The sequence below is a fragment of the Corvus brachyrhynchos genome, unplaced genomic scaffold, assembly GCF_000691975.1.
Source record: "Corvus brachyrhynchos isolate BGI_N302 unplaced genomic scaffold, ASM69197v1 scaffold45, whole genome shotgun sequence".
NCBI classification, from domain to species: Eukaryota; Metazoa; Chordata; class Aves; order Passeriformes; family Corvidae; genus Corvus; species Corvus brachyrhynchos.
Window position 1 is genome coordinate 2,133,814 of NW_008238361.1, and position 16,492 is coordinate 2,150,305.

At 41.0% G+C, this 16,492-nt stretch overlaps 1 long non-coding RNA gene across 2 annotated transcripts in view; it reads right to left on the reverse strand.

Annotated features, from left to right (window-relative positions):
- The window catches only part of LOC108447098, a 64,150-nt gene that overhangs the window by 19,121 nt on the left and 28,537 nt on the right, over positions 1–16,492 (reverse strand). For both annotated transcript variants that reach the window (XR_001862498.1, XR_001862499.1), the window contains exon 2: positions 2,398–2,495. This is a non-coding gene — a long non-coding RNA (uncharacterized LOC108447098). The remainder of the gene's footprint in view (positions 1–2,397; positions 2,496–16,492) is intronic.

Sequence of the window (16,492 nt, forward strand, 5' to 3'; positions counted from 1 at the left end):
CTCATTGTGGCCTTGCAGTGAGGCCCTGGCACAGGGTGCCCAGAGAAGCTGGGGCTGCCCCTGGATCCCTGGCAGTGTCCCAGGCCAGGCTGGATGGGGCTTGGAGCAGCCTGGGACAGTGGGAGGTGTCCCTGCCATGGAACTGGATGAATTTTAATGTCCCCTCCAACCTAAACCAGTGTGGGATTCTCCAAAAATTAGCACCTGTTGCTAAAAGGTGCAGTAAAGCACGAAGGCAAATTGTGAATTCCATCTGCAGGGAAAGGCCTGGACATTACTGAGGAAGGAAGGATTGAACAATTAAAGCCAGCGGATTGCTGGTTAAATTCCATCTATTTAATGGAAGGGTTTCCTATGGAGGAAAATAGCATATTATCATATAATTAAAGATAATGCACGAGGTCTGAGGGGGTGAGGCAGGGTCAGGAAGGTTTGGGAATACTGGGCTCCACAGGAATGTGGATTCCATCCACAGAGCCCCTGCTTTTAAAAATAGATCAAATGGAACAGCAGCAGTGGCTGCAGTACCTGTACAGCTGTGAGCACTTTAGTGGGGGGAAAAAAAGAGTTCAAAAAACAAGCTAAGATGCTGAGAATGAGAACTAAATGTTTTCTTGGATTTCACTGAAGCATCCTGAGGTTTATCATCATTTACATATTAAAACTTTCAGGAAATAACCAGTACAACAGGAACTTTACAGAGAAAACCACTTTCTCTGCCCTAGTTTTTCACATTAAAAAAGGCTTTTTCGGAACCCAAACACAGACTTTGATAATTATTCCCCCAAAACATTTGGTTTTCCTTCACCAACTGGTGTAGATTCCCCTTTTAGAACAAATAAAAACATATGCAAAGGTCTATCCTGGAAGGGAAGAGTGACAACAAAACAAACCCAACCCCTCAATAAGGCAGAGGTATCAATAACCTCTATCAGCTCTGTTTGTCTTTTCAATGTAAAAATCTTCCTTCTGAGGGTCAAAAAAATCCCCAAACTAAGGGAAAATGAGAAGGGAAGAGAACTGCCTTCACTTTTTAACTTCATTTTCAAAGACTCCATAAATGAGACACTTAATTTGTCTGGGCTAACGAAGCACTTCCACGAATTCTCTATTGATGCTGCTTGAAAACAGAGATTATATATATTATATATTTATTATAAAGATATGTACTATAAAGATTTGCAGAATGACCCCTTTCCCAGCAGATCCAGACATGAGTAAAAGAAAAAAATTTATTACAAACACTGGATGAACTTTGTGTTTAAGTCAGTTTTAACTGTGCTGCATCAGAGCATCACCTGGGCGTCAGCACCCTAAGAACAGTGGAGGTTGATTCCTCAAATTCCCAGCTCCCAAGAGCCATCCAAAGTTCAGATATGAGCATTAAGGAGCTTATCCATGAATTTATCCATGCCCTTATTCAAGAGCATTTTACAGGCTTGACTTTGAAAAGCCTCAGCTCGAGTTGGTGCCTCCAGAAGTTCAAAACTGAAGCTGTAGCCTCATTTTGGACCTCTCTGCTACAGCAAAGAAAAGCAAATATGTAAATTCCCAGTGAATTCAAGTGCTCCATTAGGAGCTCAATTATATTCTGAAATGATGTCTTAATTGGTTTGCTCATAGATGAGCTGTACTGCTAACCAAAAATCTACTGCCATAATCAGCACTAAATTTCAGATATTGCCACACATTAAATTAACAGCAGATAATGAGTGGGAAAATTAGCTCTACTTCCATAACAGAAAAAAAATGGTCCCATATTACCTACAGTGTTATACTGAGTTAGTTTCAAAATAGGAAAAAATGATACATAAACAAAACTCTCCTGAATATCCTCACATTTATTTGGCTCAGAAGACCACACATTGATGATAAATAACACATGCAGAGAAAATAAATGGCACAGGACACATCAGATTTGTGCTTTCAGTATTTAATTTAAAGAAGTCACATTTTTAAATTCTATAGAAACCTTCAAGAGATTGACCACTGTTCTACCCTTTTTTCACCTAGTTTTTGTCTTTTTGGGCATAAGGCCCACCCTCAATTACTCTTCAGGTTTTAAGGTAGTGCTGGGTCTCATCAGTACCACAAAAATATTGTAACTGATCTGCAGGTGAGAAAACTCACGAGAAAAGAAAAAGAAAGAAAAACATCAAACGCAGGAAAAAGGAGAAGCTAAGGAAGGACTCATATTCTTGTGACTGAAAGGAGGAGAAGAAACTGAGCTCTTTCCATGGAGATAATTTTTCACTTTAGAATAAATAAACATTAAAAAAGAGGTTAAAAGTTGGCAGAGTGGTCAGATTCCCAAACTTCAGCCGCGGTTCAATTTTGGAGGTCAAAACCAAACTTACTACTGCTAGACAAATGCATAATGTGGATTATTTGAGTTACCTCTGCTGTCTGAAGGAAACAGATTTCAGAGATCTTGTCTGTAAATGAGATAATCTTCAACAGTGCTGCCTCCAGCGACCACCATCGTCAACAAGGATCTGCAGAACAACAGCAGAGCAGAAAATCAGCCAGGAGAGCTAAATACTGATTTATTTATTTATTAAAAAGGCACAATTTCATGCAACACATGAATTTGGGAGCTGCTGTTAAAAATAAACAATCAAGCATCAGAGCCATATATGGGAAGGGATTTATCTGCTTGAGGAATATGATAATTACCCTGCATTAATATATATAAAAATACACCTGACTTGGGGAATTCACTGTTAGACCAAAGTAACAACAGCAAGGATCCCATGAGTTAAAATTTAAATTAAATAAAATTACCAATTAGTATTGAAATGTGACATATTATAAGCACTAATAAATTATGAAAAGTTAAATCACCTCCCTAGACTGAAATTAAAGGTAACTTTAAGACAAGGTCACTATAAATGCCAGTTATGCTTTTAAAAAATAAAATTATTCAACAATAAAACCACACAGCATCATTTGTTTGTGCTGCTTTCATATCTCAGCCCTGTAACTACAGAAAGATGAATATAAAAAATTAAATCACTACAAAATTCATCAGGTCCAAAAGTTTTTGTCTTGTAAACAATTTTTCTTTTTTACTCAGTCAATTCCACTTGGTTTAGACTTTCTCAGACCATGGAGGAATCAAACTCGGAGCAAAGGAAAACGCCCCTGACTTCCATCACCTGAGAAAAAACACCTTTCAAACCAACTTCTCCCAGAAACCAGCAAGTTATGGAATATCTACATGGATACTCTGCTCTTCGTTGAGCTTCCAAAAATGTAAAATCCTCGAAGAGGACATAACTCACATCAGTCTCTGAAATAAAGTTGCCCACGATTATGTTCCCTCTCTTTCTCATGCACCTCTGAGAAAATAACTGGCTGTCCCTGCACCTCCACGCCTGCCCAGCTGGGAAGTGATGGATCAGTGCGGGGAAAACTTTCCAGACACAAAATGAGCCAGTAAAGTCCTAAGAAGCTGCTGTGCAGGCACTGGGAGCGACGCTGCCCAGGCAGATTGGTGGTGAATTTCCAGATATGGTTCAAGGTGGGGTTGAGGGGCAGGAGAGGAACACAAAAAGGTGGCTTTTGTAATTGAAGGCTCAAGGAATACCTGGAAGTCACAGAAGTTTCTGTGAAACAAGAGGTGAGAAGGATCTGGTGATGAGCTCAGCATCACTGAACCACCCAATCCAAGACACCAAATGTCGGTGCACTGAGGTCTAAGGAATGCCTGGAGGTGGCACTCAGGGCTCTGGGCTGGTGACAAGGTGGGCATCGGGCACAGCTGGGACTCCATGGCCTTGGAGGGCTTTTCCAGCCCCAATAGCCCTAAACCCAAACCCATCACCTTTAAATCCACGCCCTGTGCAGCCAAAACCTACAACCCCTTGGAATCAGTAGTTAAGGTTGGAAAAAGCCTTGAGGATCATCGAGTTCAACCAGCACCACTTTTTGACAGCTCTGTTGGCTTTGGTGTCCTTTATTTGGTCTCTAAGCCAACCCAGTGAAGTCCAAGGAATCAACTGGTACAGAAGCCAAGGCAGGATCCAACAACAGATTTCTTTAAGGAGTTCAGCACAGAATTTGGATCAGTGGCTCCAAAGGAGGAAGCTCACCTGCTGAAAACTGGAAAATGGACTGAGAATTGGAGTGAAAAATGGCATTTTAAAGGGAAAACATATAATGTGGAGCAGCTCTGGGATGAGAATGCAATATTTCATTGTGCCACTCTAAACAGCTCTTGTTTGGAGTCTCCAGAGTGGTTCAGTGTCTGGGACTTGTCTTCACTAAAAATGACTTTGTTCACATAATTTGGTGTTTAGGTTTTCTATCAACTGTGCTTCAGACTTCCCATTCAGTTCTTAATCTCCCCAGATTTCTTTCAGTGCCATGAAAAGATCTGTATTTTATTTTTTTGCCTGACAAGTAAATCATTCTCACGTTGCCTTTTGTGTTAATAGATGATATTTTCTATTTTCTTTGTGAACTGCACAACCACAATCCAGATACTTCAACTCTGTTCCCACTGCAGATGTTATTTCTGATCGGATTTAATCATCACTCTCAACCAGAACAACTGCAATAATTGTAAGGGTATCATTAATTTTGTTCTCAAAACCTCTAAGCCTTCTCCAAGGGCTTGGAGCATCAGAGCACTGGGAAGAAATTTCTTCTGGGTTTAACCACATCTTTCAAGGGAATCTGCTGAATTTCTTGGGACCTGTTAATTTTGCTGAATGGCACCCAAGTGCTTAATTTTTTCTTCATCTGATTTTATGATCATCACCCTAAGACCAGGAGGAGACACTCTGATCTCACCTTCAATTAATGGGAATTTATTGATGAGATTAAACGTTTTCTGTTTAAATGCACATGATGTTATTTACAGTGTGGATTCCTGAAAGGCATTTGATACAGACACCAATGGAGACACAGTTCCACAGAATTCCAGGATGCTTTGGGATAGAAGGGACCTTAAAGCCCATCCAGTTCCAGCCCTTGCCATGGGCAGGGACACCTCCTACTATCCCAGGTTGCTCCAATTCCCATCCAGCAGATCCCTATGGATCCTGAACACCCTTTCCTAGTCACCACAGCCCAGGAGCCTGCAATTCCTTTGTGCTGCTCTTCAGGTGCTCCCCATTCTTCTTTTTAAATTTTTCTGGTTTTCTTATATTCTCCAGCACCTTATTTTGAATGTTGTTCCTCTAAATATCCCAGAGTATGAAGAGTTGGTTCTACAGGATTCTGCATCCTAGTCTGGTGCCAACCCACCAAACATATGTCTCTGCTCAAATGGAAGAATCTGTTTTGATTTCTCTTTTTTTAAAAAAAATTTCTTCCTGGACTGGGGACAAAACATTTCTTTAGCTACAACTCAACATTTAGTATCTTCTGAGATATGAATCTTCCTATAAATTTTCCTTAATTTATTCCCATGTAGCAACTTTGAAGAAGCTGAACTGCGTGAACACACGACAATAATTATTAAATGTTTGAAAATTCATTACTCAATCAAAAGTAATTTAGAAATTCTTGGCTGTGAGGGTGGGGAGACCCTGGAGTGGATTTCCCAGAGAAGCTGTGGCTGCCCCTGGATGCCTGGCAGTATCCAAGGCCAGGTTGGACATTGAGGCTTGGAGCAAGCTGGGATAATGGAAGGTGTCCCTGCCCATGGCAGGGGTGGCACTGGATGGGCTTTAAAGTCCTTTCCAACCCAACCCATTCCAGGATTCCATGATGATTCTTCAATCTCATGGGTGACAAATATGCCTGAGCTTCCTAGAGATGTTTAGGAATGAAAAGAAACCTGTCAGCTCAGACAGGTGCAAAATCTCACATCATTTTCTGTTAGCTAAGGGAATATTTGGGATGCACCACACAGAAACACTCCAAAGCCTCTGCAATCTCCATCAGCCATTGCCTCTGGGAGGTGTTTTTCTTGTTTGTGAGAAAAAATCCTTGCAGTCACATGAAAATTATTCCACAGCAAGATAAATGCACGCAGGAAACAGCAGAAATTTTCGATGCATAACACAGTCTCTGCACACAGAGTTAGGGAAGTATCTCCTAATTCTTTTTTTGGTTTTTTGTAAAGGACCAGCAGATTGGAAAAACACTGAAGGGATCTTTCTTTGTATTTTCACACCTGAGGGGTGCAGTGCAGGAGGAGGACAGGACCAGGAATATGCAAGAATGAGCAGGGCTAGATTCTCCTCTGAGCTCAGAACCCCCACCATGATCCAGCTGAGTTCCACAGGCTACCACTGGAAAAGAATGAAGAAAACACATGCGTGTTTTCCCTTTTTTATTCCACAATAATGCTGAAAAGGCTGCCTCAATCTTTCTTTTAAATTAATAGTTTGAAGTGAGAAATAAATAAAGCAGGTCAGCTTGTTTTTGTCAGAGATGAGCGAGCAAGGACTAATGAGATCACATGACAGATGAGTCTTCTCCAAGATTGTCCTAAGGAAGAATTCCATCCTGCTTTTAACTGTTATTTACCATTTTATTGACACCAATAGAACAGAATTTTCTAATTACCATTAGAAAACAAGAAGATATTGTAACTAAAAGTAGGAAAGCCTCACTAATTGTACTAATTTAATTTCTGGTATTCTGGGGAAGGGCAGTTTTGGGGATGCTGTGGTGTGGGGCACTGCTTCTGCACCAGATATTTGTCTCTATTTATTCATATTTAAGTCTAACCCCCACATTATATATAAGCAGTATATGTACATAAATATACAGAATAAACAAATGTGTTTTCTCTATGTATATAGACAACAGATACTTTATCTTTTACTACAGGCAAAATCCCACTGCTATCAAAATTTCTGAGAACCAAAATATTTCTGGAAGAAATAAATCCCCCAGCCCTCAATGAGACACAAACTACATCAGAAAGAAATCCCATTTATCTTCCAAACACGAATATCTCCATTTTCTTCCTTTCTGGATTACTTCTAAATACTTTTTTAGCAGCTAATCTCTCTTTAAAGCTGAACAGTGTAACAGAGCACAGAAGAGGCCACGGGGTGGGAGAGCTGGGAAGGTTCACCTGGAGAAGGGAAGGCTCCAGGGAGAGCTCAAAGCCCTCCAGGGAGAGCTCAAAGCCCCCCTAAAGGGGCTCCAGGAGAGCTGCAGAGGGACTGGGGACAAGGCATGGAGGGACAGGACACAGGGAATGGATTCACACTGCCAGAGGGCAGGGATGGATGGGAGATTGGGAAGAAATCCCATGGACTGAGTTAACTTCCACGAGTCTTCCTTTCTGAGTAGCCCAGAAAACAAGGGATGGGAAGAATCCCTCATTCATGGAAATTGAACAGGGGAAAGTGAGCTCAATGCCACGCTAAGAAAATTATCATCCACAGCAAACTAGGTCACAGGAGTGAGTGGTTTACTAAATATAAACTTTCTTTGTAGTCAGGCAACCACTGTCAGAGTAATGAGATTTACTCATATTTCACCCAAGTGCTCTCTGAATTCAGACTCATTAAAATAACCACTGAGAGACCACTCACACGTCCCTCACCTCAGGTGACGCAGCAGCAAATTCAAACTGTCTCTAAAAAAAGAGAACTTTTGCAATTTCTAGGTATAAAAGAGACCCCTTTGCATCTACACTGCCATTCACCCAAACATGTCCTGTATCCAAAAATACACTCCCGAGCGTAATTCACTTCCCAAGTCACGTGGAGGTGACAGAGCCTTATTCTACTCCCAGAAAACCGTGGTGGCACAGTGAGTTTTAGTGACCTCCTCAAATCCCTGCTATGGTGGTGACACAGTTGGAAGGGAAACACAAAATTCCTGTCAGCTGTCACCCAGTGCTTCCAACCCTGCAAGGAGCCGGGGTTCTCCCGAAAAATGTGCAAACCAGGAAAAATGAATGCAAGGGTGAGAACGCTCCCTGTTGTTTATTTTCTTGTGTTGGAGAAAGAAAAGAGAATAATATTTTTCTAGCCATGCAAGTATCACTGTGTTTATAACAGGATGTTCTTCCTCTGCTGTTTGGATGGTTCCAAAAATATTCCCCTTTGGTTTGTGGCAGTGGCTGTCACCCTGACAGCGTTTGCTGCCTCCAGGGCAGGCTGTGTCTGTAACAAATCTGCACAGGCAACTGATGCCACACTCCCATTTTTTCTAAACTTAGAGCTAAAAACTGAAGGGGCTGAATTAGACAACTGTGGAATCAAAGCTTTAATTTCCAAATGGTTATTTCCTAGCGGTGCTCGCGTTCAAAACCTGCAAAGAGGGTGCAAGTTGGGCTGAAAGTTCTATTTTTGGTGGGTTTTGAGACAACTGCACGCTGACATTTACTATTATAAAATAATTAATGCTCCTCTGCTTTCAAACACTGGGTACCAGAAATGATGCCACTGAATCAAAACCTGAAAAGAGGACACTTCACTGCAGATAAAACACTGACATCTCTTCAGAGAATTCCTTTTAAAAAGGGAAAAAAATGGCACAGTGTTGAGCCTCAGTTGTTCGAAGAAATATTTTTCTCCTCCAAAATGAAATTAGAAACATTCAGAAGCCCAAAATGTAGTAAATTTATGAATGTATCAATGTGTAGTTACACAGCCAAAGGAAAAAATGCATCTCTTCAGATACATCTCTTGGTTTATTTTCTGGCTTCTTCCAAGGACAGAAAAGGCAATCAAACACAACAGAAGAATTGTATTAATTGGCTGATCTTATGACAGTTTCCATTCAACAGTATTTTCCTGTTCTTTTCATTGATTACAATTATTCAGCACAAAATGCAGAGGTTTACACCATGTTTCAAGCAGTTTCTGCCTCTTTTTGGGCACTGCCATGGCTGGGATGGCCCTGGGTCTGCACTAGTCGCTCCTCTCTTGGATATTTTAATTTATTTAACTGCTATCAACGTTTAAACAATAAATCTTGGTATCATTGGAAGGATTTCCATGAAATCACAAATATCTTATTTATTTTTAAGGAAAGAAAACCTGAAAGTAAGTCTGGAAAAGAATTTCTCTGAAATCTGAGAGTAATAATTAACAGGTTTCAGGGGTCCTTTCTGCATTTTAATTTCAATATTTGACTAAGAACTGTGTCTAATTTCCCAGACCAAGAAGTGTTTTTTTGGTCTGTATTTTAACACCTGCAGTTTTACAAAGGATTTCTCTTTTGATGGAACTCCTGGAAACAAATTAATTCATAAGTGCCTCCAAATCCCACAAGATTTAACGGAGGAATACTTCTTTATATAGCAGTGCATGTTCACCATCAAACTGAAATCTAGTAAAAGATTTTATGCAAAATTAAAATGTTTTTAATCCTTCTATCCCACTTCTCCAGGCCTACATTCACATATACCTATTATTCTCCCTGCTTTCCCTTCATCCTCATTCCATAAAGAACATCCACTGAATATTTAGGCTCTAAGTATGGGTCACATTTAATATTTTTTCCGTCTCCATTAACGTAAGATTTATAGCACTGCCATAATTACAATGCTTTTAAAACAAGCCCGTACACAAATATCAAATTCTGATTGATTGGAATCAGGAACAAAGAATATAATCTTCCAAAACTTCATTCCTTCCTTTGGCCAAACTTAGATCAGCTGCTCTTTAGCTGATGATTTAGGTGCATCCACAAATGACATCAGGAGCACTTTACTTATGCCAATCTAATTTAATAAAAAATACCTTGGGAGATGATTGTGTTACTAACAGAAAGGAATTTATCTCCCTTTTCAGCTGCGTGTGCAGCTCATACAGATCAGCCCCTGCAAATCACTCCTGGAAACTTCAGAATACTCCTTAAATGTAATAATGGACTTTTTCTTAATAGCAAATTTATTTGAAGCTGTGCCCATATTCCTTCCTTGTGAAATAGAAGATAAAATCCCATTTCCTCACAGCTCACTGCGCTGCCTGCTGGAAAAGCAGAGGGTTTAGGCACATTAAAGAAAAAGTTTTAATAGGTTTTTGCCCCTCTTTATTTTTTTATTAAATAAGGAAAAACATAATTCTGGGTGGACTTCATAATTTTTTTTCCCAGCTACCTGTGCTTTCCAAAGCTCAGGAAGCCACAAGGATTCCCACGGGCACACATCCCTGTTTAAGGCACGTTCAGTCAAGAGCTCTGCCTTTGCTCTGCCATTCCTTCTGATATTCCTGCCCTTATCAGTTTTGTCTCCATCATTACTCCTTCCATCTTATCTTTATTAAAAAGAAAACCTTCCAGGGGAACTGCCTCCTCCTGGGGGGCTTGGAGAGGCACCACTATCACCCGAGACATCTCCACAACAGCCACGTGGACAATTAAGGCAGCAGCAGATAAAAGCAGAATTCCCTTCCTGCCTGGCTGAAATGAGGTTTGGAAATGTTCTGTTAAGAAAACGACCTTGTTAGTTTTTCCAGACATTTCCTGGGAGAGCCACAATCGGCACATCCCCATTTCTGTCACCAGGAGGAACCACCCGGGGCTGTGTTGGCTTCACTCCCTCAGTATCCCAATGGATCAAGGGTGCAGTTTGCCTCTTCCCAGCCTAACTGTGGAAAAGCTGCTTGGAATAATGCTGGGTTATGGATAAGACTGGCTGCTCTCCAAGAAAAGGAAATCTGGAGTGTCTGCGTTGCCATAAAACCTCTTGGGGCAGCAAAAAACCCAACTTCTTGAACCCAAAGATAAAATTGTGGTTTATATTTAAAAGTTTCTTAGAAGTTCTTCATGGTTTAAAAGATCCTTTAGTTTCTAATGGTTGTTTGGGATAGGTAGAAGACTGGAAATATACATGTGGGGAAAAGAAAACTGCAAAGGTTCAAGTCAAACAAACAGCTCCCCCCCAAAAACTGAACCCATTGGAGGAGATTTTGTAGAACCCATCTAAATCACCCCTCCCAATAAAAACACACAAAAATCTGTTTTATCTGCTCCATTTCTTTAGCCCACAGAGACACCACCACAAAAAGGGGAGAAAACCTTCATGTGGAGAGGGAATGAATGGGCAAGAGGAAGTGGGCAGAAATTCCTCCAGCCAGTTTGGCTGCTGGAGAAAAAGGCAAATTCTCCTTTTCAGGGAGGTGTTGCCAGTTTCAACCACCAAAGCAATTTTGATCTGCCAGAATTTTATACCACTGGAGATAATACTAAAGTTTTCAAGGAAAGACATTAAAAGCTTAGCCAAGGAGTAGCCATGCCAAAATAATGATGTTGTTCAAAACTGTCATCTGACACATTTAAAGGTTTAAATTTGGGTGGTTTCTTTGCCACTCACGCTCTTTTTACTCTTATACAGAAAGATTTTAATCTCAAATTATATAGTCCACATCACTGCTGGAATTGTCATCTAGGTCCTTCTCACGGTAAATAAAGCAACAGCATTTACAGGCATTAAAAACAAACAAAAAAAGCAAAACACTCGTATAAAAGCTTAATTTCTTCCCATCTTCCTCTCTTCATCTCAGCCCACTTCAGCCCAGTTTTTACTCTCATGTTTTTCAACTTATCTAAAACTGAATCCTGAACTACCTTAGTCTCTCCATTCCTACTAAGTCCCACTGAAGTCAGTGAAGGAAATTCTTTACTACAAAAAAAAATTCTTCACTATAAACAGAATTCTTTACTATGGAGAATTAGTAGAATTCTTTACTATGAAAAAGAAATCCTTCCCTGGGAGGGAGGGCAGGCCCTGGCACAGGATGCCCAGAGCAGCTGGGGCTGCCCCTGGATCCCTGGAAGTGCCCAAGGCCAGGCTGGACACTGGGGCTTGGACCAACCTGGGATGGTGGAAGGTGTCCCAGCCCACAGCAGGGGTGGCACTGGATGGGCTTTAAGATCCCTTCCAACCCAAGCCATTCCAGGACTCCACAGAGCACAGAGCTGCTCCAGATGTACAACATGAGGACGCTGCACTCTGAGATGCTGCCGGCAAAGCCGGCGCCTCCGGGTCAGTGAAGCTTCGTGGCACCATCACAGCAGTCCCAGGGATGCTGAGGTCCACAGCCATGCCTCAAAAATTTAATGCATTCTTTTGTATACCCAGATGAGATTCTTTTACATGGAGTGGTTAAGCCGAAGGAAAGAAACAGGAAAAAAACGAAAAAGCAAACAAAACCAAACCACCAAAAACCAAAACAAAACCAAACCCAAACAAAAATAAACAAACAAAGAAAGGAAAAAGACAAAAAAAAAAAAAAAAAAAAAAAAAAAAAGGGCCTTTGTCCCAAAGCAGTTTTTCCCTTGCTTTCTTTGGAAGAATCATCGAAAAAGCCACGAGTCTTGCTGAATGCTCTTCCATGACATTTAGTCTTAATCTTCTCTTTCTCCATTTCACCTTTTATTTCCAGCTCGAATTCCCTACTCCAGCCCGAGCATTTCCCTGTTATCTTCCCTTGTTTACAATTCCAGCTCCACGGACGCTGTTAAACCTTGTCCTGCACATTCCCTTCTCTTCCTCTTTCCATGCCATTATTCCTTAAGAGACCAGACAAAGGCACATTCAGGTGTCTTGAATAAATAAGGCAAAGCAGCATTTGAGCCCTGAAGTAGGAGTACTAAATCATGGGGCTGGAATCCCTTGGAGTGAGTGTCCATGCAGACATGGCCATAAGTCATAAACCAGTTACATCCCCTCCAGCGCACTGCACCGAGGTCCTCAAACGGGGTATTTGTCATCTATGAGCCTCTGGGACTGAAATTGTGAAAAAAACAGGTATTTCCTCAAATGTCTGATTTTGGTAACCTGTGTACGGCAAATAATGCAAGCAGGAATAAACATGAAATAATCAAATATGAAAATACACACTGGATGGCATCAGGACAAAAACCCCACCCCAAAATCCTCTGCACAGAAAGTCTAAAATCTTTTTCCTGTGCTAAGTTAATACAGAATGATATGGTTTTATAAGAAATCAACACAGATAAATGTTTATGTGTTTGCAGATAATCCTGGCCACTCAAAACCAGTGTGATGGCAAGAAATCCAATGGTTACATGAAGAAAAAAATAATAAGCATGGAGTAAATGTAACTTTAGGATGGATCAGAAACTGACCCCAGATTTCTGCATTTTCACACCCAACTCCTGTTCCTGCCCTGCACCTCGCCCCTCCCCAGCACTCACACAACCAGGAGCTGAGCCTTACACCTGATTTCTTGTTGTACTAACTATAATCTGAATTAACTTTTGATAAGACACCATGGCCAAAACGCAGGACAGAGGTGGGGGCCTGTAAATCCTGGAGTGGTCACAGGCCAGAGTGACCCCACCGTGCTGACCTAGCAGAGGACACCTGCCCTCCAACCTCCTGACTCCTTCATTCCATAGAAAATCTACTCTTCCTATGGGTTGGGATCACAGAATGCACCAGCTGGAAAGGAACTCTGGAGGGTTCCAATCCAACCTCTTGCTCCAGGGAGCTCCAACTTGATCAGGGTGTTCAGGCCATTATCAAGCAAGTCTCACATTCCTACAAAACACAGATTTTACAACTTCTCCAGTGCCCTGGTGATTTAATTTTTCTTGTACCTAACTGGAATCTCCTTTTTCCCAAGCTGTGTCCATTGCCTCTCCCTGTGCCCCTCCAGGACGAGTCTGTCTCTGCCTTTTCCATACCCTCCAGGAAGAAGTGCCCTTTGGTGATTCCCCCTCCCTGGATGACAACCAGTTCTGTGCTCTGAGTATCACTAAACCCACATCTCTATTTCACATTCATCTTTCCCATAGAAAATGGGCCCCATTTACCATGGAAATGAAACATAAACATGCAGAAAGACTGTCCACGAGGTGAACAGGGAAAGTTTAATAAATCTCCTTAAACCCAATCAACAGCTCCATTTAGACATTTCAACTGCTCCTTCCACTACTCACAGCAACTCCACCTTAGCATACAAACAATTTTCAGTCAAAGTGCCAGCTCAGCAGGGAAAGATTTAAATCTGGATTTTCTTGTCCCATAACTTTTCATTTCTTGGTTGTCAAGGCCTGAGATATTCTGAATTCTGTGTACTGTAGGAGCAAGAGATACTGCCAACAAATCTTAATACCTCAGCAAGATTTTCTTCTTTCTTTTGAAACATAAGGAAATATTTTTCAAAGCAAGTTGGGTCCTCTTAGGCAGCTGAGGTCACAGTGTCAGTTTGTTGTTGAGTCACTGCTTTCTGTTGGGAAAAGGCACAGATTCCATGGATTCCTTAGAAATTCTACCACCTACTGTAAACAATGCTAAAATTTAATCATCATAATCTTTGGTTTTAATGCAGTTAGAAGGTAAAGTTGCTTCCTGGGTTAACTTCATGCTGCCTGGACAATTCCCCTTTTCTGCAACATACTCATTTATTTTTAAAAGCTGTGATAAGATGGATAGCTCTCAGAGTATTTTCTACAGTTTAACAAGTTTCTAATATAAGATTCTATCACAGAGCTTCACTGAATTACTCCACAAGAATGGCACTGTTCTTTGCTGAATGGGAATTCCCCATGGAAAACAGAGTCTAAAATAGCTCCAAGATGGAAATCTCTCCTCTGTCTCCCTGGGTGCTCTCACCTGCCTCCTTCCACATCCCCAGCACGCGCTGAACCCGCTCCAGGCTCCCTGAATCCCTCTCCCTGGCTTCTTTCCCAACCTTTTCCATCAGGTATTTCCTCAGTGTCTCAAGGAGAGTGACTTGCCCAGCGTGGGTTGTGGATTCCCAGTCCCTGGAAGTGGCCAAGGCCAGGTTGGACGGGGCTCAGAGCAACCTGGGATAGTGGAAGGTGCCTGACACAAAGCCCAACAACCTGAGACACATTTTTATCTTAAAAATGAGAAGCCTCATTAATTTATTTTTATTACTTTTCTCCTCCTCACCTCCCTCTTCAAGCTTTGCTCTGCAGCCCCAAATCGATCTCTTCCCTCTGACCAGAGATGGGGCTCCTGAAATTTCTTCATCCCCCAAATTAAATCACATTCATCTTCCCCTCTGTATTCCCTCCATTGATACAAATTCTCCTCATCATCCCTTATTTTCTTATTTTATGCCAATAAGAATCTTGTAAACTAATAATACAACTCCCTCACATGAGGAACCTCCCGATCTCCTGCACTTCCAGTTCTCCTGTCCAAACTGATTTGATCTTCTGGCTTTCATCTTCTCTCACTGAACCAGCTGTGCCACAGGTGGGAAAGCTGAAATGTGCTCCATCCCTACTCCTGCACAGACATTTTTTATTTCCTTCCATGGAATTGTGGGCAAGCTTGGATCAAACAGGCACCGGGTTCTCACTAAAACTACAGACAAGTAGGTGAGGGACAAACAGGACATGGTTTTAAAAGGTAAATTTTGCAATTATTTAAGTGTAAAGTATAAAAAATATTCAACTCAAGTAAAATATTTCTGTGATAAAACCATTCTTGTGCAAAGCTTCACTCAAAGTAAGATTTGAGATGGAGTCACAATCTTTAAAACCTCTGCATAATTTAACTACTAAATTTTAAATTTTGGACTATTTCCTCAGTCAAACTCCAGCAGCCTTTGAGGAAGAGAAAAAACCCCAAAACAACAGAGAAAAGTCAACACAAAGTTTAGATCCCACAGGGACTGTTTTAAACTACATTTTTCTAAGATCCCTCTTTTTGGGGACTTCTTTGGTTAAGAAGTCACAAACTCACAAACTGCTGCTGCATTTGGGAAAAGAAACTCCATTTTCATGCGTGTTTCAAATCAATGTGAACAGTAAACGCTAAGGTACGGTCTGGTATACAGATAAATTAGAGTCCACAAAATACAAAGATGACAAGGAAATTATTTGTTACAACTTTTAGGGCAATTATGTGGTCTGATAATTGCATTATTTACTATTTTGAGTGGTGATGTATCTTAGAGTTGTTTAAAATATGTGAATATGCAGATTGTAAATAAGAAAGCAAATTAATGACATATTTATTGGTATTACCTGGCATATCAAAGAATAGGTAAAAAATAAGTGTTGAAAAACTTGCAAAGTTTATTCAATGTCAAGGCTTTGGGCACAAGCTGAGTGCAGAACATCGAATAAGTGAGGAAAAAAGTTACGAAGAGGCAACAAAAAAGATTATCTAGCAGTGATACTGAGTTGAGAGTAGAAACACAAATGAGTTACAAGTCTAGACAAAGTAACTATGTAGAGTATTTATAAAAGGTTCAGAGACTAAAGGCTTCTCCGGTAGGCATCAGGTTTCCTAAAAACGGGCTTTTAATGAGAAGTAACTGTAGCAAAGTGACCAAAGCACTTCCAAAAAAGGCTGCAAGAACAGGCGTGGCAGGAAAGGAAACTCCAGAAAAAAGGCGAACATTCCCTAAACCCAGAGCATGGAGCAGTCGTTCATCAGCTGCTAAAAAGCTGCTGAAAATTCTGAGTTGCTCTTCAGAACAACCAAGGAAATTTCAAACCATGAGCTCCAGGGACAAACCCCCATGGAAAACAACCACACGTGAAGGAGCGGGAGTTTCTTTAAGGAGAACTTCAAGAGATGACAAAGTGCAACTTCCGCTGCCTTTCCACTGCCATT